This window comes from Cajanus cajan, chromosome 4, assembly GCF_000230855.2.
Source record: "Cajanus cajan strain Asha chromosome 4, NIPB_CcT2T_4, whole genome shotgun sequence".
Lineage (NCBI taxonomy): Eukaryota > Viridiplantae > Streptophyta > Magnoliopsida > Fabales > Fabaceae > Cajanus > Cajanus cajan.
The window spans coordinates 34,146,450-34,173,863 of record NC_138520.1 but is presented as its reverse complement, the minus strand read 5'-3'; positions in this window follow the sequence as shown (position 1 = coordinate 34,173,863).

Sequence of the window (27,414 nt, the reverse complement as noted above, 5' to 3'; positions counted from 1 at the left end):
GGCAAAATGGGAAATACAAAGAAAATAAATCCTATGACTAAAATACCCCAAAATACAAGGGTAAAATTGGAAATACAAAGAAAATAAATTCTATACCTAAAATACCCCTAAGGTAAAATTTGGAAGTAAACATAGTTAAGGCCCAAAAAATAGGCTTATTCCTCTTCATGGGTTTTCAAGTCTAACCCATTCCTCTTGCCTCCTTCAAAATGTCACCCCTTGGGCTTCGTGGCCTTATTGATATTCCATCATTCCCTCCCTCTTGAAAAGGATTTGACCTCAAATCAAGAGGTTCGTCATGATGGGCTTTTTGATTAACAAAAACATAAAAATAAGCGTTAGATGTAAAAGTATATGATAGTAATGGAAAATGTATCCTACGAAAAAGATGGTCTAAATGAAAAGGATTAGACTCCCCAATAGTAAGGATAAGATCCTCTCTACTGTAAAGTCTAAATGGATAAATGAGACCTAAAAAGGTAGAAACACTAAAACTATAACACATTCTCCTAAAATTCTTGTCTAAACTAAAAGGACTAGACGCACTAATGTTAAGGATAGGATCCTTCCCATAGTGAAGTCTAGGTGTATAACTAAAACCTAAAAAGGTAAAAAGACTAAAACTATGGCACACTAACATATGAGTCCTAAAAACTAAAATATCTTGCCTAAAGTGTACAAGGTAATGTCCTAGAGATGTGCTAGGAAACAAAGAAAGTACCACTAAAAAATTTCCTAGACAACTTTTTATTGCATTATTTGTTGGATATGTAAGAGAAAAAGGTGTTAAGATGTGTTTAGAAAAATCATATAATCTAAATTTGTCTTGTAGGGAAGTAGCCAAGTTAAGTGTAAATAAGTTTGAACTTCCTTCAAGATCAAAATTAGAAGATAAGACACCATGAGATGTATCCAACAAATTATTCAATTTTGAAGTTGGGTGCATTATTGACACAACCAAGGTAGGAAAAATCCTACACAAAGGAATGCTATTTTCCTTGGGCACCACCAAGGAAGTAGCACAAGAAGTGAGATTAAGTGAAGTCCACTTCTTCTTCACCAAATCTTGAAGTTGAGATTTGTTTGCTTTAAAAAGAGTTTGTTTTTGATTCTCTACTTCATGATTAGTGGCATCATAAGAAAAAGAGTTAAGGTTTTGATGAATGAAGAAAGTCTTTGTTAAATCATTTTCAATGGGAAAATGACTTTCTTCAAGCATAAGGCCTTTGGAGGAAATATTATCCTCCTTACTCTTCTCTAAGGGTGTTGGTTGTGTTTCTTTTTCTAACCATTCTTTAACTATTTCTACACTTTTCTTTACCTTTTCTTTCTTTCTAAGTTCCTTTTCTTGATTTTGATACCTAGTTGAGTTAACCCTATGTTTGGATTCACTATTTTCTTTCCTCTCAACTAAGGTAATAAGCAACCCTTTTATTTCTTCACTATTCTTTTCTAACTCTTTTTCTTTTCTTCTTGCTTCTTCCTCTCTTTTTATACTTCTTTTTAGGTACTCTTTTATTTGCCTAAGTTCATCCCTAGAACTAGATCTAGAACTACGCGAATTATGACTATGAACACTAGAATGCTCACTCATCTTTGATCAAAAAGGTTTTCACAAAATTTTCACAAAGAGCTAAAAAGGTTTTCACAAAGATTGAGTGATAAAAAGATTTTCACAAAAAGTTTTTAAAGGTGCAAGATAAGTAGGAAAGGCTTAAATGCACAAATTGAACCTTCAAGGGGAGGTGGACTACAAAGAATCACTTAATAACCAAGCCCTCTTAAGTAGGAATCACTAAGCCCTTACCACTTTTCTTACAAAACAATTTTGACACTACCAAGTGTGTGTGTGCACGCACCCCTAGTAGGCAAAAATTAAGCCTTCTAAACGTTTTTGGAAACAAAGGATAAAAACTTAAACAATTATACTAGTAAAGCTATAAAGCATGCAATGGAAAGCAATTTAAAACAGACACTAGTCGAGGTCCTAGTGAAGGTTTTCAAATCACCTTCTCTACACGAACTAAAAACCAAGTTGTAGAGGTTTAAAATGGCCAAAAATTACAAACCAAATGGGAAAGAGGAATGGCCTAAAACAAAGAGGCCGAAAGCAAGAAAAACAAAGTAAAAAAATGAAAGCAAGAAATTTAAGTTTTCAAAACTCCTTCTCTTTGGCTCCTTCACAAATAGCAAACGTGTTAGCACCTCTCCAAAGTGTTTACTCTCCTTTTGGTTTAGTGAAAACCCTTCCAAAGGCTAGGTTGGGTTTTGGTTCACTCCTCCACTCAATCCACCAAAGGATTGCTACTTTGCTAGTTAGGTGCTTCACCTACAAGTCAATGAGAACAACCAAGAGCAAGAGTTCCAAAGAAATAAAAACTGAAAAGGCTAATTATGAAAGGCTAAACTCAGATTGATTAAGATGAGACAAAACAAAAGAGATCAAAGGAAAGACAAGCAAAAAAAAATTAAGACTCAATCAATAGAAGCTAGCACTCAAAAGAATTAAACCTAGAATGGCACTAGAATGGTTTGTGTTTAAGTTTCACTTGATTAAGTCCTTTAGTAATTTCGGTCCAGCCAAGGTATAAGTCCCAAAATAAGTCCACAATGGTCAAGTTCCAACTCCAATGCTAAGGTAATTTGGTCCAAGTCCACAAGTCAAGCAACAAGTCCTTTTTGTCCAAGGTATTTTTTTTTTTTGTCCAAGATTTTTTTTGTTCTTGTTCTTTTGGTCACGGCAATTGGCTTTTAAAATGTCCTTGGGTCCAATTTTTTTTTTTTTTTTTTTTAAGTTTTCAGCCCAAATAGTTGCTTAGGTTTTGCACTTGTGGTGGCACAAAATTAGGTCAAAAATATGTAGCATAGGAGCAAGACAAGTGGCGTGAATTTAGAGGTCCTTAGGGAATATTTTGAGTGGATTTTGTTTTGTACTATTTAGGTCAAGTTGTTTAGCACAAAAAGTCCAGCACCTCTTAGATTCTTTTAGGGTTCTTGGCAAACAAAAGATAAACTTAAACAAGTGAAAATGCAAGGGTAAAGATGGGCGGTTTTTCTAGCATGTGCAAGGAGGTTCACACATGGAAAATCATGGCAACATAGAACATGCTAGAATCTATTAGCATGCATGAATGACCTAGATAGGAATTCTATATGACACGCCCACTTTAAGATGTATGCATCATGGTATTTTTCATGTTTTCATGCAAGGTGTTTGGCACATACATGGAAAATGTGTAAAACAAAATATAGGAAGTAAATTGACAAAACAATATGTAGATTCAAAAAGAAAAAATGCATGATCATGTAATACTCAACCTAGCATAGAAATATGACAACCTAACAATGGAACCTAAAACATGGAAGGTTCAAGGAAAACAAGCATGAACCACACAAAAATATATTCGGTCAAGAGAGGAGAAGAAGTGAAATGACCGAATACAAAAATAGAGCACAAGGAAGACTCAAAGGAAAGACAAGGAAAGGAAACATTTACCCTTGAAGAACCATGGCTCTAGATACCACTTGATGGAAGGTGGCTTAGTTCCATGCACGCCCTTGATCTTGGTTCAACAAGGAGACTCCAAAATGGTGATGATGTTGGCGGAAGCACAAATAGATGATGGTGAAGATGGTTTGCTCAAGGTAGTATCATCCAAGTGTAGGATGAGACCTAAGTAGGGTTTTGCTTTTATGGTGGAGATGGGAGGAGGTTAGCCAAAGGCAACCTAGAACTATGGAAAGGTTGGTGTTTAGGGTGGTTGAAGGTGGCGCACAAGGTGAAGGGAAGGTGTTTGGTGGAGGTGATGCTCCTTTTGACTAGCTCACTTCACTAGGGTGGTGAAGGCCAACCAAGGAAGGCCAAGCTCACTCACTCACGGTGGTTTAGGGAGGAGGAGAAGGGAGGGGCCGTGGAGTTCCTAAGACTAAGGAGAATGACAATGAGGCAAGAATGCACACTCAATATCACTATAATCCAAAGTATTTACAAGTGGTGGGGTGTTGGGTATTTATAGGAGGGGAGGCATCTAGGGTTGCATTTGGAGTAGGCAAATGCATTCCAAATGAAATGCAAATGAACCCTAGATGCAACTTGGTGCCCAAGGATGGAATCTATGGGTCTAGATTGGCTACATCAAGGTGCATGATAAGATCATGCAACCTTTGACCTCCACTTGGGCCTAAGCCTTTCTATCACCAAAAATAGGTCCAATGGTCACCAAAAATACGTCACCTCCTAATGGATGCACCCTAGTCCAATTAAAGTCCTAAGCATCTAAATTACCCCATAATACAAGGGCAAAATGGGAAATACAAAGAAAATAAATCCTATGACTAAAATACCCCAAAATACAAGGGTAAAATTGGAAATACAAAGAAAATAAATTCTATACCTAAAATACCCCTAAGGTAAAATTTGGAAGTAAACATAGTTAAGGCCCAAAAAATAGGCTTATTCCTCTTCATGGGTTTTCAAGTCTAACCCATTCCTCTTGCCTCCTTCAAAATGTCACCCCTTGGGCTTCGTGGCCTTATTGATATTCCATCACCTTACCCCGATTGGTACAATCCACAAGACAAATGTCTATACCATTCGGGGGCACCGGGACATTCAACGGAGAACTGCAGAGCTCTCAAGTATAAGGTCCAAGACCTTATCGATGCTGGGTGGGTCACTTTCGATTCGACGGCGCCCGACGTGAGCAAGAATCCTCTACCGCAGCAGGAGTAGAGAGAAGGGCAAGCCATGATAGGGCCCTTCCACATTTTTTCTTTTAGGGAATCATGATCAGTACCCGAGATCATGAGGACCTTTTCATGTAAATAAAGGGTTTTGTACAGTTTTACATACATATATCAATAAAGAGGCATTTTTCACACATTATTCTCTCATTTTGTTCTATTCTCTCTCTCTCATTAATATTAATAAACTCTAAACCTAAACAGAACCAATAAATAATTATGTCTGTGATTGCTCGCTCTGACCGGGATCCGAAAGCCGAGGGTGAATGGGTTGAGTTGGACAGTGATGAGGAGACCATCTCTCCGGATCTGCAAAGACTGCTAGATCAAGAAGCTCGTCTACTCCAACCGAATCAAGAAGAATTGGAGACCGTGAATTTGGGGCAGGATCAAGAATTGAAAGAGGTCAACATTGGGACCCGTATCAGTGATGGAATAAAAACACAATTGATTCAATTATTGAGGGAATACAAGGACGTATTTGCATGGTCGTACCATGATATGCCCGGTTTGGACTCCAACATTGTCGAACACAAGTTGCCCTTAAAAGAGGGGTTTCGACCCATTAAGCAAAAGCTTCGACGAATCAAGCCCGAATGGTCCTTAAAGATTAAGGAGGAGGTAGAAAAACAATTGGATGCGGGATTCTTGGTTGTATCCCAGTATCCCGAATGGCTGGCTAACATTGTGCCAGTCATCAAAAAGAATGGGAAAGTTAGAGTGTGTGTTGATTATAGGGATTTGAATCGTGCCAGTCCAAAGGACAATTTTCCCTTGCCCCACATCGATACACTTGTGGATCACACCGCCACAAACACACTCTATTCCTTTATGGATGGATACTCGGGGTATAATCAAATCAAGATGAATATAGAAGACCGCGAGAAAACTTCTTTCATTACACCCTAGGGCACTTTCTGCTACAGGGTAATGCCTTTTGGACTTAAAAATGCGGGTGCCACCTACCAACGAGCGATGGTGACGCTATTCCACGATATGATCCACAAAGAAATTGAAGTATACGTGGATGACATGATCGCAAAGTCAAAAGACGAGATGGACCACATCCAATATTTGAGAAAATTATTCAATCGGCTTCGTAAGTATCAGCTTAAGCTAAACCCGGCTAAGTGTACTTTCGGAGTTCGGTCAGGTAAGCTTCTCGGGTTTATCGTCAGTGAAAAAGGCATAGAGGTGGACCCCGATAAAGTAAAGGCAATAATGGAAATGCCTCCTCCTAAAACTGAGAAAGAAATTAGAGGATTCCTCGGCAGGGTGAACTACGTCGCAAGGTTCATCGCACAGTTGACTGACACGTGCAAACCAATATTCAAGCTGTTGCGCAAGAATCATTCCGAAGTTTGGGATGAGAATTGTCAACAAGCTTTCGATAAGATCAAACAGTGTTTGGCCAATCCACCAGTGTTGGTGCCACCTGTCGAGGGAAGACCATTAATCCTCTATCTAACGGTGCTTGATGAGTCCATGGGAGCTGTGCTAGGACAACAAGATGAAACAAAGAAGAAAGAACAAGCCATCTACTACCTGAGCAAAAAGTTCCTTGATTATGAAACCCGCTACACGCCACTAGAAAAGACGTGCTGTGCGTTAGCATGGGCAACACAACGGCTCAGGCAGTATATGATTAGGCATACTACTTGGTTGGTTTCCAAAATGGACCCAATTAAGTACGTGTTTGACAAACCGATAATCACTGGGAAGATTGCCCGATGGCAAGTGCAATTATCAGAATTTGACATCATACATGTCACACAAAAGGCCATCAAGGGTAGTACCCTAGCTGATTACCTAGCGCACGGGCCGACCAATGACTATCAATCCCTTCAGGATGATTTCCCCGATGAGGATATAATGCATTTACAACATGAAGATCCTAAGGATGATACGTGGACCATGTATTTCGATGGAGCCTCCAACATGCTTGGACAGGGGATTGGAATAGTATTAATCTCCCCACAAGGAAAGCATATCCCCTTAACGGCAAAACTCAACTTCGACTGTACAAATAACATGGCCGAATACGAGGCTTGCGCGTTAGGAATCCAAGCAGCAATCAACAATGGTATCCTAAAGCTCAAAGTATTCGGAGATTCGGCTTTAGTCATCCACCAACTGCGAGGTGAATGGGAAGTCCGAAATCCTAAGCTGATACCATATGTTGAGCATATCAAAGACCTGATACAATTCTTTCAAAATGTCGTCTTTGAATATATCCCAAGGGAGGAAAATCAGTTCGCTGACGCCCTTGCCACACTATCATCGATGTTCGCCTTGGATAAGGAGCATGAAATGCCCATCATCAATATCCGGCGGCACGATAAGCAAGCGTTCTGCCTACTGATAGATGAAGCTGTTGACGATCATCCATGGTTCCATGACATCAAACAATATCTGTCAAAAGGGGAATATCCTGATATGGCTAGCGATAATGATAAAAAGCATATCCGAAGAAGGGCCATGGGATTTCTGTTGATTGGAGAAACCCTCTACAAAAAGAATTATGACTCGGTCTTGTTGAGGTGCATAGACCGAGTCGAAGCTCAAAATGTAATCAAAGAAATACATGAGGGGGTTTTCGGTACCCATATTCCCGGGCCTGCAATGGCTAAGAAAATCCTCAGAGCAGGATATTATTGGTCGACCATTGAAAGGGATTGTTACCAATACGTCCGGAAATGCCACAAGTGTCAAGCATACGCCGACAACATTCATGTCCCACCAACGCCACTCAATGTGTTGGCTTCACCATGGCCGTTCGCAATATGGGGCATGGATGTTATTGGACCCATCGAGCCAAAGGCATCCAATGGACATAGGTTCATCCTTGTGGCCATTGACTATTTCACCAAATGGGTAGAAGCGGCATCGTATGCTCATGTGACCCGAAAGGTGGTAACATCCTTCATCAGAAAGAATATCATATGCAGATACGGTATTCTCGACAAAATCATCACTAATAATGGATCCAATTTGAACAATAAGATGGTGGAAGAACTGTGCAAAGAGTTCAAAATTCAGCACCATAACTCTTCCCCATATCGACCAAAGATGAATGGGGCGGTCGAGGCAGCCAATAAGAATATCAAGAAGATAGTACAAAAGATGGTTGTCTCATTCAAAGACTGGCATGAGATGCTACCCTTCGCTCTCCATGGTTATAGGACTTCAGTACGTACATCCACAGGAGCTACTCCATTCTCCCTTGTTTATGGAATGGAGGCAGTTCTGCCGGTTGAAGTCGAGATACCGTCTCTGAGAGTAATCATGGAAGCAAAACTTTCCGAGGCAGAATGGGTTCAAAGTCGACACGACCAATTGAACCTTATCGAAGAAAAACGACTGAACGCCATATGCCATGGTCAAGCCTACCAAAGGAAGATCAAAAAGGCTTTTGACAAGAAAGTCCATCCTCGAATCTACCATGAGGGAGAGCTGGTGATGAAGAAATTGCTACCAGCTCAAAAGGACAAAATCGGAAAGTGGGCCCCAAATTACGAAGGACCATACGTGGTGAAGCGAGCCTTCTCCGGAGGAGCATTGATTCTCACAGACATGGACGGAGAAGAACTTCGATACCCAGTCAACGCTGACGTGGTAAAGAAGTATTATGCTTGAAGACGTTGCTTGCATCAGCCCGTTAGGATGAAAACCCAAAAAGGGCATCCTAGGCAAAAGTTAGGGCAAAACAAAAAGCCCGCCAGTACAAGGGTACTAGGCAAAACAAAGGCAAAATTATCCCCGCTAGGACATGTCCTAGGCAAAAATTAGGGGCAAAAGAATAAGATGCAAAAAGTAAAGCAAGCAACGATCACTTGAACCGAAAACCGAAAGGCGGTTCAAGTGATAATCTTCTAGAAGCAAGCGTCTTGCAGTATCTACACTCCTGGCTCAGGCATCTCACCCGAAACAACTAGGGAAACGGGAAGAGCAGCAATCACAGATATAATTGTTTAAGCCAAAAATGTATAGCCCACCTCGGCCAGCCATTCTTCAGAAATTCCCTTTGTAAACCTTTCTGTAAAAAACACTTGTGAATATCAATAAAATATCCATTTGTTTCTTTTCTTTCTTGACCATGTGATTATGCCTCTGAATTGGTTTTTCATAAATTGTACGAAATTCCATTAATAATCGGTCAATAAAAGAAAATTGGAAGGGTTCCTGTAAAATCCATAATCTCCTGCATAAAGGCTCACAAAAATACTCCCTCGCGTCAATGACAGAAAGTCCTCCAAGAAGAAGAGGATAGGGAGAGCCACTCACTTTTCTAAATAAATGAACAAAAATAAAAATTGTATTGCATTTGTGCATCACACACACATTAGTTGTACATTCAAAGACCTTATCATGAGGCAACCGCATAAAATAGAAAAATAGAAAATTGCTTGTGTATGACAGCAGCAAGCAAAATGCAAAGATTCAGAAAATCAACAGCATCATACAGAATAACTGAGCCTGGAGAGGCTTGCCGAAAGAATACTCTCAGAATAACTGAGCCTGGAGAGGCTTGCCGAAAGAATACTCTCAGAATAACTGAGCCTGGAGAGGCTTGCCGAAAGAATACTCTCAGAATAACTGAGCCTGGAGAGGCTTGCCGAAAAAAATATACTCTTAGAATAATTGAGCCTGGAGAGGCTTGCCGAAAGAATACTCTCAGAATAACTGAGCCTGGAGAGGCTTGCCGAAATAATACTCTCTCATAATAACTGAATTTAATTTCTTTAGCACTTTTAATTTCTGTACAGCAAAAGCCAAAAACATAAAAAAGGCAAAATACAGAAAAAGCCAAATCAGAAGAAAAGGCAAAATACAGAAAAAGCCGAAAATAAAAAAGGCAAGGATACAGAAAATCCAACAAACAGTTTGTACAGAATAACTGAGCCTGGAGAGGCTTACCAAAATACTCCTCATCCCCCAACTGTACAGAGTAAATGAGCCTGGAGAGGCTCGCAGAAATAATACTCCCCAGAGAAAACCTCAACTCAAGCTCATGGAACGAATCCCCAGCAAGAGCTATCAAAGCAAAATCGACGCAATCCCCAATGGAAGTGCGATCATCCAAACAGTATATACAAGTCAAAGGACTTAACACTTCCTTAGTGGAAGATAGCTCTCCGACTCAAAGCGCTGAGTGAGGCTAAGCCTGCAGAGGCTTCCTAAATAATACTCTGGGATACATAAGATCCCTCATTCCCCAATCGCCTACTCAGAGGCATCCCTGCAAAAGGAAAAAAAATCAAAAAATATCAATAAATATTTCCCAAGCGGAATTCGGCATTCAGCCAATCATCAAACATCAAGATAATTCGCCTACTCAGAGGCATCCTTGCAAAAGGAGAAAAAAAAAAAAAAACATCAATAACTATTCCCCAAGCGGAATTTGGCACTCAGCCGAACACTGAACTCCAATTCCTCAGTCGCCTACATAAGAGGCACTCCTTCAAAAGGAAAAATCATAAAAAGATCAATAATCATTCCCCAAGCGGAATCCGGCTCTCAGCCTATCATTGAATATCAAGATGATCTGCCTAACAGAAGAGGCCAATCACAACCAATGACAAAATCCCCTGGCGGATAACAGCCTACACAGAGGCAACAAAATCCAAAAATTAAAAAGAGTTACCCGAATAAGGATAATCGGGATACTCCACCAACGTCAAAAGGACGTCAGCCAAACATAAGGCATCGCTCAACTCAGAGAGAAAGAGCATCTGTGTCTATACCCCAAGGAGTCAGAAATTCCCCAAGGGTACCAACAATGCAATGCAAGTTGGGGCACAGGAACCTGTGAATGACTGCACATCCCCTAGATGGATCCCTGCGTTATCCAGCCCTCAGTGGCACAAAATCAAAAAACAACCGTCGAAGCAGCATCGTGGACTGTGGAGACAAAATCATCACAAATCCCTGAAAAGGAGATATTCACACTACCCCGTCGTCACAAACACGGAGGTACACAGCTTCCGGCTCGAGCAATGAGCGAAGCTATCTCTGGAAAGGAGGCACTCACTGCTTACCGTCGTCACAAAGGTACTTAGCTTCCGGCTCGAACAAAGAGTGAAGCTAAGCCTGGAGAGGCGGTACTCACAGCTTCCAGCTTGGGCAGCAAGCAAAGCAAAGCCTGGAGAGGCGAAACTCACATTGCTCACCGTCGTCACAAAGGTGCTTAGTTTCCGGCTCGAACAAAGAGCGAGACTAAGCCTGGAGAGGCGAAACTCACACTGCTCACCGTCGTCACAAAGGTGCTTAGTTTCCGGCTCGAACAAAGAGCGAGACTAAGCCTGGAGAGGCGAAACTCACACTGCTACCGTTGTCACAAGGGTACTTAGCTTCCGGCTCGAACAAAGAGTGAAGCTAAGCCTGGAGAGGCGGTATTCACAGCTTCCAGCTTGGGCAGCAAGCAAAGCAAAACCTGGAGAGGCTACTCGACAATTTTCCACTGGAAGACACTACAAGTCAGAAGGTTGGCTTATTACCCGGACAATTGGGTCAACTCCTTTACTTGTCAATCGATGCACTAAAAAGACCGTTTGACTAAGTAAAGGGGGGGCAGCTGTAGACCCCTAAAATTGTCCGGGTCGGAAATAAAGCTTGAAGACTCTCGAAGACTGAAGGAAGATCAGCCAGAAGGACTCCTGGAAGGCCCTAGGAGGGTTCTCTGTAGGTCTAGAGGTCTTAGAATAGCTCAAAATAAGGAAGTGGAGGGAATGAAGCCCAATACGGCCGTACTGAACTTAATACGGCCGTATTGAAGCTTCAATACGGCCGCAGTGAACTCAATACGGCGTATTGAAGTTTCTGAAACTTCAATACGGCCGTACTGAAATCAATACGGCCGTATTGAAGCTTCAATACAGCCGTATTGAATTTAATACGGCCGTATTGAAATTTCTGAATTTCAATACGGCCGTATTGAACTCAATACGGCCGTATTGAAGTTCAAAAATTTCAATACGGCCGTATTGCTTCTGTAGGCCGTATTGCGCCTATTCCCTATAAATATGACGTCAATTGGACGTCATTCCACACTTTCACACTCAGTTTTGACTCCCTCCTTGAGTATTCTGGGGTTTTTGAGCAGTGTTCTGCCCTAGAAATCACTCGGAGAGTTGATCCGACAAAGTTCTGGAATTCCGAGCACTTAGCTTGGAGATTCGAACCTAGTCGAAGGGAAATCCTCCGGATTTCCATAGTCAAAATTTTATAGGAGGGAGCGAGCGGGCTTGTAGAGCGAGGGAACGCCAAAAAGCTTCCCAGTTTTACGAAATATATAAAAGCACGCTTCAAAGGTTTCTTCTTAAATCCTTCCTTTTACTGCTTTCTGTGTGCATATTTAAACTGTCATCATGTAGATAGTTAATTTATAATTGCGTAGAATAAATAGGGGTAATTTAGTAATTTTACACTGTTATTTTAGAAATAATCTGTCATAGGGAACCCGAAAGGGGCGTTGTGGGGTGCTAACACCTTCCCCACTCGTAACCGACTCCCTTACCCAACTCTGGTTGTAATGGCCAAAGTTGATTTATAAAATCAATTGCCTTATCCCTTTTTCCAATGTTTTGAGTAAAACATTGGTGGCGACTCCACGAACCCTCCTTTTGCGAAAACCACTAATCCATGGAGGGTCCCGCTTGGGATTAATATGGATTGGTGAGACTTTTAATAAATAAATTGGATAAGATCGACAAGGTCTCAGTTTGAGAACAAGTCGTTCTAATAATCCAATACATTTTCAAAACTAAAATAAAAGCGAGCTCGACCGTCTTCGCGACCGCCGAGGCCCGTTTGGGCCGGTGGCGACAGGGAGCGAGCGGGCTTGTAGAGCGAGGGAACGCCAAAAAGCTTCCCAGTTTTGCTTGAATATAAAACCACGCTTCAAAGGTTTCTTCTTAAGACCTTCCTTTTACTGCTTTCTGTGTGTATATTTAACTGTCATCATGTAGATAGTTAAGTTATAATTGTTTAGAATAAATAGGGGTAATTTAGTAATTTCGCACTATTATTTTTAGAAATAATCTGTCATAGGGAACCCGAAAGGGGCGCTGTGGGGTGCTAACACCTTCCCCACGCGTAACCGACTCCCTTACCCGACTCTGGTTGTCATGGCCGAAGTCGATTTTTGAATCGATTGCCTTAAACTTCTTTTTCCAATGTTTTGAGTAAAACATTGGTGGCGACTCCATGAACCCTTCCTTTTTATGAAAACCGCTAATCCATGGAGGGTCCCGCTTGGGATTAACATGGATTGGTGAGCCTTTTAATAAAATTGCTCGTTTGACAAGGTCTCAGTTTGAGAATAAGTCATTCTAGCAATCCATATTTTTAAACAAATAAAAGAGTCCAACCATCCTTCGCGAATGCCGAAAGCCCGTTTCGGGCCGGTGGCAACAGATGGCGACTCCGCTGGGGAAGTCTCGAGAGTCAGTCCCATTTAGTGATGGATTCTTTTTAAAATAATAGTTTAAAATTACTTTATTACCCCTCACTTGTATGATAACATGCTTTATTTATTTGGCTTTAATAACTGTTATTTGTTTAATTTTCCGCAATTGTTTGAAATATAAATTGCACACAAACCTTTGCACACAACAGTTCCCTCTATACCCGGGGGCATGAGTGGTAAGCCATAGGGAGTGGATGTTAGTACGGCCGGTTGTCGAATGGGTCTATAGGTGCCCGTAGACCGTTTTCGGAAAGCATCACTCAAGGTGATAACCATGAACTCGAGTCCGACAGTGCGTTGGAGCTTTCCATCAGCTTACGACGAGAGGAATTGGGTCCCTATAATGGGGGCACCTTGGGGGCCTCAGACCGGTGAGAACAGTTAGAACCACCTTGAATATGCACTTTTCTGCAGGATACCCCTACCTCGTGATTCGCTCGTGACTGTTCGTGGATGAGTGAATTGTTTGTGTAAATGCTTATGTGCAATTGTTTGTGCATTAATAAATAACCTCGTGATAAGGTCTAAGAATAATCCCCATGCATGAAAATACCATGACATGAGAGGAAAGACCATGTGCGAAAATATAATAAAAGTGAGGAGCATGTGCATCATTACCATAAGACATCATGCATCCTCATAAACCATGCATTTTAGGTTCACCAATACCTCTTGACATGAGTAAAAGAGACCCATAATTATCGAGATTCTCCGTTGAGGAGAGATCGTAAGTCAAGGAGGGTAGTAACACTCTGTTTTAAAAAGGCAGCGCCTTAAAAATGAAGGGTTATCAAGCTCATGTCAAGAGCGTATTCATTCCATAAATTAATTAGATTAAATATTCATTTTTAGAAAGTGGCTGGTCATCTCTCTGTCCTCACGCGCGCGCAGAAAATCAAGAAGATGGACGCGTTGGAGGAACAAAATAAGAAGCTTACAGCCGAGCTCTCACAGCTCAAGGAGAAAATGGCGCAAATGATGGAACTCATGCGTCATCAAAACATGAATGGGGCTCACCACAGTGACCATGAGTCCCATCATGAGGAGGATCATGAGGAAGAACAAGACCCTCCGCGAGCTGTACCCCTTGGGGCGGGGATTACGATTAGAGAGCCTGAAATTTCAAAAGACCAATTCCGCGCTCTAGAAGACCGGCTGAGGGCTATGGAGGGGCACGATTTTGATATTAAAGATGCCGCCGACATGTGCTTAGTGAGGGACATCCAATTCCCTCCCAAATTCAAAGTGCCCGATTTCCCAAAATATGTGGGATCGACTTGCCCCAAAAGTCATCTCACCATGTATTGCCGAAAAATGGCTGCATATGCTACCAATGAAAAGCTCTTGATCCATTGCTTCCAAGAGAGCTTGGCTGACACCGCACTCAATTGGTATATGCAGCTGGATGGAAGTCAAGTGTGCACATGGAGGCAGTTGGCCGACGCCTTTCTCAAGCGCTATAAATATAACATCGACCTAACACCCGATAGGTCCGATCTTCAAGCCTTGAGTAAGACAAATGATGAATCCTTCAAGGCGTACGCCCAACGATGGAGGGAGTTGGCGGCACAAATAGAGCCCCCGCTGTCGGATAAGGAGACGGTGTCCCTATTCATAAACTCGTTGACCGGTCCCTATTATGACAAGATGATAGGGAACACGACAACACTCTTCTCGGACATCATCACCATTGGCGAAAGAGTGGAACAAGGGCTGAAAAGTGGGAAGCTAGCTGGGCTTTCCCAATCATTTGAAGCCAAGAAGACCTACGGGAAGAAGAAGGAGGGAGGAGTCAATGCCGTAAATATTTCTTCATCTTCTTCCACTTCGAAGTCAGGAAAGTCGCAATACAACCCTGTGAAGAAGTTTGATAAACTTCCGACCACATATAGCGACCTCCTGCCGAAGCTAGTGGAAGCACGTCTTCTAGCTTACGTTCCACTAAAGAAGATTGATCCACCTCATCCCTATTGGTACAAACCGCAAGACAAATGTCTATACCATTCGGGGGCATCGGGGCATTCAACGGAGAAATGTAGAGCTCTCAAAAATAAGGTCCAAGACCTTATCGATGCAGGGTGGATCACTTTTGATTCAACAGCGCCCGACGTGAGCAAGAATCCTCTGTCGAAGCAGGAGTAGAGAGAAGAGCAAGCCACGATAGGACCCCTCCACATTTTTCTTTTCTTTTTGGGACTCATGATCAGTACCCGAGATCATGAGAACCTTTTCATGTAAATAAGGGTTTTACAGTTTTTTTTAATATCAATAAAGAGGCATTTTTCACACATTATTCTCTCATTTAGTTTTTTTCTCTCTTTCCTCATTAACATTAATAATTCTAAACCTAAACAGAACCAATAAAATAATTATGTCTGTAATTGTTCGCTCTGATCGGGATCCGAAAGTTGAGGATGAATGGGTTAAGTCGGATAGCGATGAGGAGGCCATCTCTCCGGATCTGCAAAGACTGCTAGAACGAGAAGCTCGCCTACTCCAACTCGTCAAGAGAAATTGGAGACTGTGAATTTGGGGCATGGCCGAGAGATATAAGAGGTCAACATTGGGACCCATATCAGTGATGAAATAAGGACACATGTTTCCGCTATGATTATAATAAAATCATTCTTCATTGCTTCTTTTCTTGCTTATAATAAAATTCTAAACCACATTATTTTTAACCCTGTTTGAATAAACATGAATGAGGTTAAAATCATCTTAATAATAATAAACCCGCATCATTTTTTATGTGGAAGTGTGTGTGACAACTTGGAGCACCTTCCCTTGGCCTCGACAAGTGCCATCATGGATAAAAATAAATCCTTTAAAATAAAAGAAGCTCGGCAGAAAACCCAAAAAGGGGGATGCGCAAAAATAAGAGCAAAGAACCCGCTAGGAATCCCACGAAAGGGTGACCTAGGCAAAAATTAGGGTTGCAAAATAAACAAAAAACAAAAGTCCGCTAAAACACCACAAAAGGGTGTTTCAGGCAAAAATAAGGACAAAAAAAAAAAAAACAAAAAAAATCCATGATGGTACCACGAGCCGAATTCAAGAAAGGTTCAAGGGAAGCTATCCAAGTTGTCGAATCACAACACGACTTTTTAACTTCATAAGTGTTTAATCAAACAAGCCTAAACACTTAAGCCTACCATTGGCCAAGCCATTCTTACAAAAACTATTTTTGAAAAATAAATCCCCTCTAAAACACAAACTTTAGAATAAAAATATCTTTCTTTTCTTTTCTCTCTTGTCCCAAAAGATTTTAGGATAATCTAGTGGAAGCACGGAGAAATAAATCATCACTGATAATGGATCTAATCTGAACAACAAAATGGTGGAAGAACTGTGCCAAGAATTCAAGATCCAACACCATAACTCTTCCCCATATCGGCCAAAGATGAATGGGGCAGTCGAGGCAACCAATAAGAACATCAAGAAAATAGTGCAAAAGATGGTTGTCTTATTTAGAGACTGGCACGAGATGTTACCCTTCGCTCCTCATAGCTATAGGACTTCAGTACGTACATTTACAGGAGCTACTCCATTCTCCCTCGTTTATGGGATGGAGGCAGTTCTACCCGTCGAAGTCGAGATACCTTCTCTAAGGGTAATCATGGAAACAAAACTTTCCGAGGCAGAATGGTTTCAAAGCCGATACGACCAATTGAACCTCATTGAAGAGAAACGGCTGAACGCCATATGCCATGGTCAAGCCTATCAAAGGAATATCAAAAAGGCTTTTGACAAGAAAGTCCACCCTCGAGTCTACCATGAGGGAGAGCTGGTAATGAAGAAATTACTACCAGCCCAAAAGGACAAAATCGGAAAGTGGGCCCCGAATTACGAAGGACCATACGTGGTGAAGCGAGCCTTCTCCGGAGGAGCATTGATCCTCACAGACATAGAGGGAGAAGAACTTCGATACCCAGTCAACGCCGACGTGGTAAAGAAGTATTATGCTTGAAGACGTTGCTTGCATAAGCCCGCTAGGATGAAAACCCGAAAAAGGGCATCCTAGGCAAAAGTTAGGGCAAAACAAAAAGCCCGCCAGTACAAGGGTACTAGGCAAAACAAAGGAAAAATTATCCCCGCTAGGATACGTCCTAGGCAAAAGTTAGGGGCAAAAGAATAAGATGTAAAAGCAAAGCAAGCAACGGTCACTTGAATCGAAAACCGAAAGGCGGTTCAAGTGATTATCTTCTAGAAGCAAGCGTCTTGCAGCATCTACGCTCCTGGCTCAGACATCTCACCCGAAGCAATTAGGGGAGCGTAAAGAGCAACAATTACAGATATAATTGTTAAGCCCAATGTATATAGCTTACCCTGGCCAGCCATTCTTCAGAAATTTCCTTCTGTATATCTTTCTGTAAAAACACTTGTAAATATCAATAAAATATCTATTCATTTCTCTTCTCTCTTGACCATGTGATTATGCCTCTAAAATTGGTATAAAAATTGTACGAAATTCCTTTAATAATCAGTCAATAAAGAGAATTGGAGGGGTTCCTATAAAATCCGTAATCTCCTGCATAAAAAGCTCACAAAAATATTCCCTCACGTCGACGACAGAAATTCCTCCAAAGAAGAAGAGGATAGGGAGAGCCATTCATTTTCTAAAAAAACATCAACAAAATTAACTTGCATTTTGTGCATCACACACACATTAGTTGCACATTCAAAGACCTTATCATGAGGCAATCGCATAAAATAAAAAATAGAAAAATTGCTTGTGTATGACAGCAGTCAACAAAAGCCGAAAAACGACAAAAAAGGCAAAAATACAGAAAAAGTCAAAATTCGACAAAAAAGACAAAGATTCCGCATCATACAGAATAATTGAGCCTGGAGAGGCTTGCCGAAATAATACTCCCACAGAATAATTGAGCCTGGAGAGGCTTGTCGAAATAATACTCTCGCAGAATAATTGAGCCTGGAGAGGCTTGCCGAAATAATACTCCCACAGAATAATTGAGCCTGGAGAGGCTTGCCAAAATAATACTCTCGCAGAATAACCGAGCCTGGAGAGGCTTGCCGAAATAATACTCTCTCACAGAATAACTGAGCCTGGAGAGGCTTGCCGAAATAATACTCTCTTAGAATAACTGAGCCTGGAGAGGCTTGCCGAAATAATACTCATACAGAATAATTGAGCCTGGAGAGGCTTGCCGAAATAATACTCCCACAGAATAATTGAGCCTGGAGAGGCTTGCCGAAATAATACTCTCTCAGAATAACTGAGCCTGGAGAGGCTCGCCGAAATAATACTCCCTCATCAAAATAATTGAGCCTGGAGAGGCTCGCCGAAATAATACTCCCCAGAGATATTTCAAGCTTGCACTCACGGGCCAAATTTCCCAGCGAGAGCTATCAAAGCAAGATCGTCAAAATCCCCAATGGAAGCGCGATCATCCAAGCAAAATATTCAGTCAAAGGACTTGAAACTTCCTCAGTGGAAGATAGCTCTCTGACTCAAGCGCTGAGTGAGGCTAAGCCTGCTGATGTTGTGTATTTTACTCGTATTTTAGCACTTTAATTCACAAGAATTCATAGCATAATCATGCATATCTTTCATGTTTTTAATAAATTTTTATATCATTTTCCTATTTTATGCTTTTCTTGGTATGTGTTGTGTTTTCTCTGAGCAGGATCAAGATTTAAGAATTAAAGAGGAAATGCTGAGCTACAGGGAAAATCACGGCCGTGATTCTAAATCACGCCCGTGATTCACCAGAGAAAATCACGGCCGTGACTCCCAATCACACCCGTGAACGCCACTGACCCTTCATAGATGTGCTCTAGAGAAGATCACGGTCGTGATTCTCAGTCACGGCCGTGATTCACTTCGCGTCCCAGCTTTTTAAGTTTTATGTTTTATTTTTATTTTATCTTTGTAATTTTTATCTTGGTAGTTTTACCTTTTTACCCTTTTAGGTTATAAATTAGATAAGGTTAGCCTAGAACGGGGATTTTTGTTTCGGAGACAGTTTTTTTTAGTTTTTGACACTTGGAGAAGGTTGGGCGCCTGTGCCATCGACTCTAAGGTTTGCTTTTCTTTTATTCTTCTTTTCTTGGAGAACTACTATGAACTCCTGTGAGTAGTTTCCCTTTTTCTGGGATCAGGGCTTAGCCTCTGAGAACCTCTTTATTAATGCATTATTCAGTTTCTTAATTTTATTCCAATTCTTGATCTGTTCTTTTATTATTTTATATATGAACTCCTGTGATTTTTGAAATTCCCCTTTCCCTTATATATTTTTCCCCCTCCTTTTACATTCTCACTTCTCTCAAACTTACGAACTCTGCCCATTCTCTCTTTTCTTCTCTCCCAAACCCTAGCTTCTCACTTCTTCTTCCTCTTCTTCCCTCTTCCTCCCACATTCACTACTTCCGTTCATCCATGGCTCCCAAGCGCACCCGTACCGTTGGTTCGTCCTCCACCGCTTCCGATACCCACAGTTACGAGGAAGAAGCAAGTGAAATTCCGCACCTTCCTCTAAGGTTCTATCGGAACGATGAACAGCGTGAGCGGAACGAGGTATTACGCTTCCGCACTATCCATCCTACCAGGTATCTCGACTTCCCATTTATTCGTAAGTTGGGTTTACGTGCTGATATCAATTTCATGTTAACTAACATTGGGTGGACAACCTTTGCTACCATGCATAATGATGTTGTTTATCCTCGACTAGTTCTTGAGTTCTTGAGCTCTCTCCACACGGAAATATTATCTGGGCCAAATTGTTCTGAAGGTTTGATTTCTTTCCGTATGTTTAACCAAGAACACGAATTAACCCTGGCTCAGTTCAATAATATTTTTGGATTTCCCACTGGAGGGAGCACGAGAACCCCAAGTTCTTTCAACCCTGGTTCTTTTTGGTATAGTTTGACAAGTACAAGTAATTGGGTCGCTGGAAAATGTAATTCCTCTGCTTTCCGCCATCCCGCCATCCGTATTATGCACCGCTTTATTGCCTCTACTGTTTTGGCCCGAGGTGATTCTGAAGGAAAGGTTCGTTTGAGCGACCTTTTACTTTTATGGGCTATGATGGAAAACAGAGAGGAGCCTATTGATTCTGGCAGTCATTTGGCACGACAGTTCCAGAGTATTTCCAATACCAGCCACGGTGCGATTGTGAATGGCGGCCTCATTACCACTATAGCCAAACACCTTGGCTATCACGCTTGGCTGGACCAGTTAGAACCACTCCCTGGAAGCCGTACTATTAATTTTGCTACCTGCTCTTCTATGAACTGCATTGCGAAAGATGAAGATGATAAATACTACTTTGTAGTAACCCAGTCGGGAGTGCACCACCAGTTACCAAATCCAACATACACCGTGAAGAACCGGGCTACACGGTAGTTTCCACTGGAGCCATTAGAGGACCTACCTCCAGCAGCTGAGGAAGCGGCTCCTGCAGATGAGGAAGCAGCTCCTGAACAACCCCCTCTACATCCTGGACCTGAGGTGGACAATGCTGCTATCCTAGCAGCTATTCAATCAATGGATAACCGGCTGAAACAAATGGATGAACGCCAGCAGCATTATAATTACATGGTTGATCAAATGTATCAATGGCACATTCAACGGTATCCAGATGATTTTCCACCATAGTGAGATCTTTCTTATTCCTTATTTTACTCTGATGCTTAGGGACAAGCATTCCTTTCTGTTGTGGGTTGGTTGCATATTCATGCATTTTATAATTTTGTCAAAATAATCTATCATGCATTCATTAGCTCTTTGCTTCGGGACAAGCAAATCTTTAAGTTTGGGGTTAGGAGGATGTACGCATTTCATTCATTCATGCAAAAAAAAAAAAAATAAATAAATAAAAAAAATAAAAAATAAAAAAAAATAAAAAAAAATAATTTAAAAATAAAAAATAAAAAAAAAATCATGCATATATACATATTCAGTTAATCCCAGCTTGAATTTGTGTTTGAAAAGTAAATATTTTTAATGAAATTGTTCGTCTTTGAAAACACTGAATGTGATGAATTGAATCTTGAAGTCTCAGAACAAAAGGTTGAAAAATTAGCTGGTTTTGTGGCTAGCACTTGGTTCTTAGTATTGAGGCTTGAAATGATCGAGAATTATAAAAATAGTCTCTTGAAGATAAATTCTTTTTAATTCGTGCTTAAAAGCTTTTGGGGGGTAAAAAAAAAAAAAAAAAAAAAAAAAAAATCACCTGGCACCCCTTTGAGGTCATAGGTTAGAGGGAGAATATTCTTAACCTTAGAAAACTAAGGGAACTAATTAGCTACTGGGGAATTGTTTAGTAAAATAGCTAGCCCCCCTTTGAGGCTACGTGTTCTTGAAATTATCATCCTCTCTACACTGATTGGCTACTGGGGAAATGTTTTAGGTGAGACAAAAACAAAAATAAAAATATTACCCCTATTTGTGTCACAAGCATTGAAAAACTATTTCTGTTAAATTATCTTCGTTTGACTAATGAGCTTTACAAGATTTGACATCATGAAACTCTTAGAAACTAAGAGTTGGCGCTAGTAATGAAAGATTAAGATTCTAATTGGACCTTGTGAGACTAAGAGTGAAGATTTTAAATGCTCAGTTAATTCTTGATGATTCTTTTTTTCAAAGTGCTAATTATTGTTTGAGGACAAACAAAAGTTCAAGTTTGGGGTTATTTGATGTTGTGTATTTTACTCGTATTTTAGCACTTTAATTCACAAGAATTCATAGCATAATCATGCATATCTTTCATGTTTTTAATAAATTTTTATATCATTTTCCTATTTTATGCTTGTAGACCCCTAAAATTGTCCGGGTCGGAAATAAGACTCGAAGACTCTCAAAGATCGAAAGAAAGTCTGCCAGAAGGACTCCTAGAAGACCATAGGATGGCTATCTGTAGGTTTAGAGGTCTTAGAGTACCTAAAAATAAGGAAGTGGGAGGTTTGGAGCTCAATACGGCCTCCTTGGAGTTCAGTACGGCCGTACTGCACATTTTGTACTACAATACGGCGGTACTGAAACCAATACGGCCGTATTGAAGTTTCTGTATTTCAATACGGCCGTACTGAATTCAATACGGCCGTATTGAAGTACAAAAACTCAATACGGGCCGTATTGAACCCAGGGGCCGTACTGCGCCTCATCCCTATAAATAGGACGTCATTTGGACGTCATTCGACACTTTTCCACACAGTTTTGACTCCTTCCTTGAGTTTTCTGGGGTTTTTGAGCAGTGTTCTGCCCTAGAAATCTCTCTGGTAGTCGATCCGACGAAGTTCTCGAGTTCTGAGCTTTTTGCTTGAGTCTCGAACCTAGTCGAAGGGAAATCCTCCGGATTTCCATAGTTAAAATTTTCTAGGAGGGAGCGAGCGGGCTTGTAGAGCGAGGGAACGCCAAAAAGCTTCCCAGTTTTACTTGAATATAAAAGCACGCTTCAAAGGTTTCTTCTTAAGACCTTCCTTTTACTGCTTTCTGTGTGTATATTTAACTGTCATCATGTAGATAGTTAAGTTATAATTGTTTAGAATAAATAGGGGTAATTTAGTAATTTTGCACTATTATTTTTAAGTAATCTGTCATAGGGAACCCGAAAGGGGCGCTGTGGGGTGCTAATACCTTCCCCACGCGTAACCGACTCCCTTACCCGACTCTGGTTGTAATGGCCGAAGTCGATTTTTGAATCGATTGCCTTAAACCTCTTTTTCCAATGTTTTGAGTAAAACATTGGTGGCGACTCCATGAACCCTTCCTTTTTACGAAAACCGCTAATCCATGGAGGGTCCCGCTTGGGATTAACATGGATTGGTGAGCCTTTTAATAAAATTGCTCGTTTGACGAGGTCTCAGTTTGAGAATAAGTCATTCTAGCAATCCATATTTTTAAACAAACAAAAGAGTCCAACCATCCCTCGCGAGTGCCGAAAGCCCGTTTCGGGCCGGTGGCGACAGATGGCGACTCTGCTGGGGAAGCCTCGAGAGTCAGTCCCATTTAGTGACAGATTATTTTTAACAAATAATAGTTAAAATTACTTCATTACCCCTTGTTTGTATGATAACATGCTTTATTTATATGGCTTTAAATAACTGTTGTATGTTTAAATTTTTGCAATTGTTTGAAATAAAAACTGCACACAAACCTTTGCACACAACAGTTCCCTCTATACCCGGGGGCATGAGTGGTAAGCCATAGGGAGTGGATGTTAGTACGGCCGGTTGTCGAATGGGTCTATAGGTGCCCGTAGACCGTTGTCGGAAAGCATCACTCAAGGTGATAACCATGAACTCGAGTCCGACAGTGCGTTGGAGCTTTCCATCGGCTTACGACGAGAGGAATTGGGTCCCTATAATGGGGGCACCTTGGGGGCCTCAGACCGGTGAGAACAGTTAGATCCACCTTGAATATGCACTTTTCTACAGGATACCCCTACCTCGTGATTCGCTCGTGACTGTTCGTGGATGAGTGAATTGTTTGTGTAAATACTTATGTGCAATTGTTTGTGCATTAATAAATAACCTCGTGATAAGGTCTAAAGAATAATCCCCATGCATGAAAAAACCATGACATGAGAGGAAAGACCATGTGCGAAAATATAATAAAAGTGAGGAGCATGTGCATCATTACCAATAAGACATCATGCATCCTCATAAACCATGCATTTTAGGTTCACCAATACCTCTTGACATGAGTAAAAGAGACCCATAATTATCGAGATTCTCCGTTGAGGAGAGATCATAAGTTAAGGAGGGTGGTAACACTCCGTTTTAAAAAGGCAGCGCCTTAAAAATGGAGGGTTATCAAGCTCATGTCAAGAGCGTATTCATCCCATAAATAAACTAATTAAACATTCATTTTAGAAAGTGGCTGGTCATCTCTCTGTCCTCACACGCGCGCAGAAAATCAAGAAGATGGAAGCGCTGGAGGACCAAAATAAGAAACTTACAGCCGAGCTCTCGCAGCTCAAAGAACAAATGGCGCAAATGATGGAACTCATGCGTCATCATAATGTACATGGGTCTCACCACAGTGACCATGAGTCCCATCATCATGACGAGGAGGAGCACGAGGAAGAACCTCCACGAGCTGTACCCCTTGGGGCGGGGATCATGATTAAAGAGCCCGAGGTTTCAAAGGAACAATTCCACGCGTGGAGAGTCAGTCCCATTTAGTGACAGATTATTTTTAACAAATAATAGTTAAAATTACTTTATTACCCCTTGCTTGTATGATAACATGCTCTATTTATTTGGCTTTAATAATTGTTGTTTGTTTAATTTTCCGCAATTGTTTGAAATATAAATTGCACACAAACCTTTGCACACAACAGTTCCCTCTATACCCGGGGGCATGAGTGGTAAGCCATAGGGAGTGGATGTTAGTACGGCCGGTTGTCGAATGGGTCTATAGGTGCCCGTAGACCGTTGTCGGAAAGCATCACTCAAGGTGATAACCATGAACTCGAGTCCGACAGTGCGTTGGAGCTTTCCATCGGCTTACGACGAGAGGAATTGGGTCCCTATAATGGGGGCACCTTGGGGGCCTCAGACCGGTGAGAACAGTTAGAACCACCTTGAATATGCACTTTTCTGCAGGATACCCCTACCTCGTGATTCGCTCATGACTGTTCGTGGATGAGTGATTTGTTTGTGCATTGTTTATGTGAAATTGTTTGAGCATACATTGCATTTCTTTAAACATACAACATTCCTATTCTTTTAAAATAAAAATAAATAGGAATAAGAATCTTCCATTGCATGGTGTTAACATCTACCTTCATCACATTCATGTAGGTAGTTTCCCTTTTCACCCAAAAAAAATACAAAAAACAAAATACCCAAAAAAAGGAAAAAAGGGTTATTTATCCAAACCAAGCAATATCATGCATCATCTTAGGGACATCCTTAAAACATGATAATGCTTAGTTGAATAAACACAATGCATGCATATTCATCGCCATCATCTCATATCATGCATTCTTATCAAAGATCATGGAGGGATCTAGGTTTGCATTTCATACATCCCTCCCAATAAATCATTAATAAACATTAATAAAAAGAAAGAAATAATCGATGCGTATGTTCAAGATGGATCGCACGCCATTTGTTATTAAGTGTAAGCCAACAACCGCGCCAAGCGAGCGCACATCAACTCCGTTGTTGGTAATCAAGACGAATAAAGGGGAAGGTCCAACACCATTAAGGATCACTGCTCCAAGACCTTTCCCCTACGAATCAAATAAGGTTGTGCCGTGGATATACGACATCCATTCTTCTGCCTACAGCGATATCTCTAACATCGCTGGACTTGGGGGCATGACTAGGAGTGGCAGGATCTACACTCCCGAAGATCTGCACGACAAAGCTCCCAAGAATAAAGGAAAAGAAAAGGAGAAAACCGAGGAGAATAAAGAATCCGAGGAGGAGACTGATGAGCTGTTAAAGTATATTCGACAGAGCGAGTACTCCATCGTGGATCAACTTCACAAGACACCAGCAAAGATCACTTTGTTGTCGTTGATCCTAAGCTCCGAACCGCATCGGCAAGCTCTGTTGAAAGTCTTGAACGAGGCATATGTGTCGCATACTATCTCCCAAAACAAATTTGAGGGGATTGTTAGTCACATCACGGCTAATGATCACCTCTCTTTCACCGATGAAGAGATCCCCGCCGAGGGACCGAACCACAACAAGCTCTTGCACATCTCTGTAAAGTGCAAGGAGTATCACATCGCAAAGGTCTTGGTGGATAATGGATCTTCCTTGAACGTAATGCCAAAGAGAACGTTCGACCAAATGACAATCAAGGGAGTCCAAATGCGCCCGAGCAACATGATCGTTCGAGCTTTCGACGGATCTAAAAGAGAAGTAGTGGGAGAAATCAATCTTCCAATCCAAATTGGACCCACTATCTTCAATGTCGAATTTCAAGTGATGGACATTACTCCGGCATACAGCTGTCTCCTTGGCCGACCTTGGATTCATGATGCGAAAGTTGTACCCTCTACGCTCCACCAGAAAGTCAAGTTCATAGTGGGTGACAAACTGGTGACTGTACAAGCTGAAGATGACATACTCATCAGCAAGCCATCCAACATACCTTATGTGGATGCAGCAGAGGAAGCTTTAGAAACCGCCTTCCAAGCATTGGAGATCGCCAATGTTGAGACATTTCCCCGAGAAATGAAGAAGGTAGCCCATATGCTCACCAAGAATGGATACTTGCCGGGACAAGGACTTGGCAAGGATTCCCAAGGAATTCCCGAGCTACCTATTATCAAGGATAATCCGGGGAAACAAGGGTTAGGATACAACCCTTATAAAGATCAAAGGACGAAGAGAAACCAAGATCCTTCTCGACGTTCTTTAAGCCAGATCTTTAGGAAGGCCGGTTCACAAGCGTCAAGGCCGGACGTCGTCATCAAGTGCTCTCCTCCTTCCGATAGGGATGTGTATACCTGATGACTATTAGAGATTACTCCTCGGGGACAGCCCGACCCCCGAGCCTCGATAGGGCACATGTTTCCATTATGATTATAATAAAATCATTCTTTATTAATTCTTTATTGCTTCTTTTCTTGCTTGCAATAAAATTCTAGACCGCATTATTTAACCCTGTTTGAATAAACATAAATGAGGTTAAAATCGTCTTAATAAAAATAAACCCGCATCTTTTTTATGTGGAAGTGTGTGACAACTTGGAGCACCTTTCCTTGGCCTCAATAAGTGCCGTCATGGATAAAAAGAAATCCATTCAGGACAAAAAATCCTAAAAAACAAAAAGCTCGGCAGGAAACCCAAAAAGGGGACTGCGCAAAAATAAGAGCAAAGAACCCGCTAGGAATCCCACGAAAGGGTGACCTAGGCAAAAATTAGGGTTGCAAAATAAACAAAAAACAAAAGTCCGCTAAAACACCACAAAAGGGTGTTTTAGGCAAAAATAAGGACAATCGAAAAACAGAATAAATCCATGATGGTACCACCAACTGAATTCAACAAAGGGGCTCAAGAAAAGCTATCCAAGTTGTCAAATCACAAACGTTAATAACCAAGATGTGCTTAACTTCGTAAGTGTTTAATCAAACAAGCCTAAACACTTAAGCCTACCATTGGCCAAGCCATTCTTACAAAATCCATTTTTCAAAAAATAAATAATCCCCTCTAAAACACAAACTTTCGAAAAAATATCCTTTCCTTCTTTTCTCTCTTGTCCCAAACGATTTTTG